We start from the raw sequence: 3650 nt of genomic DNA on the forward strand, positions 1-3650 counted from the left end.
TTATTTTGATGTTCTTATTGATTTTCTCCTTACCTTGTGCCCCTCCCTTTCAAATTGTTTATTGCACTATTGCTGCAATGCATGGGGTATTGTCTAGTTTAATGAAACTGATATGGGTTCTTTGGAGCTCTTACCCCGTTCAAACAAGAAATCCAACAATAACTAATGATTAGATAATCTTCAATAGATGGTGTACATGTATAAATAACCATTTTTGCATCATTGCGCCATACCAATAAAGTTTTAACAAATGATGTGGATGTAAAAAAATACATCACATCTTGTTGAACATGTAAAATACAACGCTTGGAGATGCAAATCTACATCTCCATCGTGATGTAAACTAGTCGGCCATGCGTGACCCCCAACCGCCCTAAAACTTACCATCCCCCCAGCAACTTCCCACCTGAATCCGCAACCACGCCGCCGGCCCATCGCCACCGGGTGCGCCGCCGCTACACACCTCTAAACCGCCCCAAACAGTTGCTCCGCTGTCGCTGCTCGTCTTCAAGCTCGGCCAATGCCACGCCGCTCATCTCCAAGCTCTTCTTCCACCGCATGTCTTGAAGCTGCAGCCGCTTGACCGCATCCGTGACGGGCGTCTATGAGGAGTAATTTAGTGTGATGTAGTTGTTTGAACTATGCTTAATTATGTTTTAAGAACTATGTTTGTTCCAAATAAACTTTCTATGTTTGAATTATCCTTCAAATGAACAAAATAGAACTAGTTATACAACATATATTATACATCATCTCTTGGAGCACTAATTTTACATCACGAAGTATACATCATCTATTGGAGTTGAGTTTTTTTTATGATGTAAAAAACATTATTTGTGATGTAAATTATGCATCTAAAACTTTTACATCTCGAAATGTACATTATCTACTGAAGATGCTCGTGAGGCATTGGGAACATAACCAGCTTATTCTTAGCATAATTAGCACATTAATGTGTTATAGGATAGATATGTCGAAATTAATACAAGATTGGATAAGAAAATATTAATGCCAAACAAGTGAAAATGATGAACATTAATGCACTAGAGAATGGATAGGTATGAATTGATTATGCTCTAAGATATGTGCAGGTGCACCTCTATATATGGTTCATCAGAAAATGGGGGCATATATAGTTTGTTGCGAAGCACTTTAGAAAGAACCATCTGATCCAAGGATTGGCTAGCTCCTTCTCATGGCGTATATAACAAATATCGCAAGTGTTTTATGCATGGCACTTGCTCTTGTGGTAGTGTTTACGGCTCTCCAATCATGTCATGCAACAGGAAGGCCCATAGGTATGTACATCTTTCTTGTTTTAATGTCATTTTCTTCTTGCAACTTGCACTATTTAAGATGATGGAAGTGAGTCTTCTCTGCACTATTTAAGCGAGTCCTCTTTGGAGTATGCATTGTTACTAATTGTGTTTGGTAGTTTCTCTTCTGTGTGTAGGTAATGAGCAGGAGGTTTTCAAGGTGTGCTACGCGTCGCCAAAATGTAACCTCGAGGAATGCAAGAGTTATTGTGCAGTCAGCCGTTATGGTCCATCAGAAGGCTCATGTGACGTATACAATGGGAAGTTAAAATGTTGTTGCCAATATTCTTAGGAGGCTCTTGCTTGTAAAGCTTAAATGAAGAGTGCATTGGTGCCCATGATCTGATTTATGTAATCATGCAGAAAACCCAAGAAAACATACACCTTTCTTATTTGTAAGGGTTTTTAAAACAGAGAATGAATATAATAATAGTATACGGTTAAATATATTTACCTACTCTCTCTTATAAGATTTAACGTTGTCTATCGACCTGGTTGGTGCAACAGAAGGCTGCATCCCCCGGGTGTTATGTCCTCTTCGTTGTGATCCCATCATGTACCATGTGATTGGATAAAGCGCCAATTGCAACCAGCGTTGTAGCATTTCATTGTTGTCGCACATAGCCATCGGCGACACAACTGCTGTGAGTGGAATCTATGTCCTGATAACATGTTAGAGTAAAACGAGATTGAAAGGAATCGAATTAATGATCAGTTATGATCTCTATTAATTTTCAAGTATTTATACATCTGAAAAATATGGAAAGAAGAAGTGCAGCCTAGGAGACGTCCCTTTAAAACAGTAGCTTTTTGGCAACACACTAGGGTTCTACACAAACATTTGCTAGTGATGGTTTGTTAATTAGCATGTGCTAATTAACAATAAAATTGTTCTAATTTATTCCAAACAAAATCATAATTGTACGTGCATCCCGTCAATAAGTCGTTCCACTCTGCCCCCGCGGCGTTTTCACCGGTCACCTCATGTGTGACGGACAACAGAATCCTCTGTAACACTAACCTCCTTAGTTTTAAAGAGTCGACAATTAAGGTCTCAATTAGAATTGAGTCACCTGAATTGACCGGGTCAACAATTTCTAACAACTCTCTCGTTTAATTTTCTTATATCATTTATAACATTATGTTTTCTAGTTTTAAAGAGTCCATATACAATTGAGGTCTTCAATTGAAATTGGGTAACCCAATTTTGATTGGGTCAACTATTTCCCAAAACTCGCCCATTCAATTCTTTTATGCTATAAATTATGTTTCTTAATTTTTAAGGTCTCACAATTATCTACAAGGGTAGGGCACGCTTTTGATGTTTTTGGATTTTCGTATACATTATGCCTTGTTGATGTTTTTGGATTTTCATATACTCGATCTATCCTAAAATAGAAGTTGTATTAGTTTTTAAAAAATCAAACTCTCTTTAAATTTGACAACATTTTTTAGAAATATATCAGTATCCATAAAAACAAAACCAATTCTTAGATTCATGAAATAAATTTTCATATTTTATTGTTTAGTATTGGGGATGTCGATATTTTACTTCTGAACTTGGTCATAGTTAAAAAATTGAATTTTTGATAAACGAATGCACCTTAAATTTTAGACAGGGGTGAGTATTAAGGTTTGGATAGAGCATCTACAGCCGTACATAGCAAATATGACCCCCTAAACGCCCGCGGACACGTCCGATCAGTGATTTGTCCGTCCGCACAACCACATTTTTCATATATTTTTTCTTATATGTACGGCACTTGCACATGATTGGTGGAGAGGAAGATAGAGAAAGAAAAGAATAAATAAATAAAATGAAAAGGTGGTCTAGGGTGGGGTCGTGTCCTACGTGGCGGGCTAACCGGGCGCATCCACGAGCCCTCATATCCTCCCTATATCTGAGATGGATATGAGGGTTCGTGGACAGTCCGGACATATAGGGATGATATGAGGGGTCCTGTTGGGTCACTTTTTTCTTATCTCTCCTATACAATCACTGATTGGGCGCGTCCGCGGGTATATGAGGGGTCGTTTGAGGCGTCCAGTTGTAGATGCTCCTGGTGGGGAAGATGAGGTTGTGTCTTTTCTTTTTTATTGATATAATATGGTGTTCTGGTGGGCTTTCACGGTGTGATTTTGTGACATGTTAATCAACTCATATTTATGTGGGAAACATTTGTGCATCGGTGGTTGCATGTAATATATTAATACTATAGCATCACATGTTGACACTATTTTTCTCTTGGTGATGAGAGAGTGCCTAGGATTGATAAGTTTTTATAGGTCTGTTGCTTCCAATTGTTTAGAAGAATTGTTGACTCATTCAAAATC

General features: G+C 38.1%; 1 long non-coding RNA gene across 1 annotated transcript; it reads left to right on the forward strand.

Annotated features, from left to right (window-relative positions):
- Positions 1-1150: 1150 nt before the first annotated feature.
- LOC123447131 lies at positions 1151-1763 on the forward strand. Its single transcript, XR_006631474.1, has 2 exons — positions 1151-1298; positions 1454-1763. It is a non-coding gene; the product is annotated as an uncharacterized LOC123447131 (long non-coding RNA).
- The last annotated feature ends 1887 nt before the right edge of the window (positions 1764-3650 follow it).

The sequence above is a fragment of the Hordeum vulgare genome, chromosome 4H (genome assembly GCF_904849725.1).
Source record: "Hordeum vulgare subsp. vulgare chromosome 4H, MorexV3_pseudomolecules_assembly, whole genome shotgun sequence".
Lineage (NCBI taxonomy): Eukaryota > Viridiplantae > Streptophyta > Magnoliopsida > Poales > Poaceae > Hordeum > Hordeum vulgare.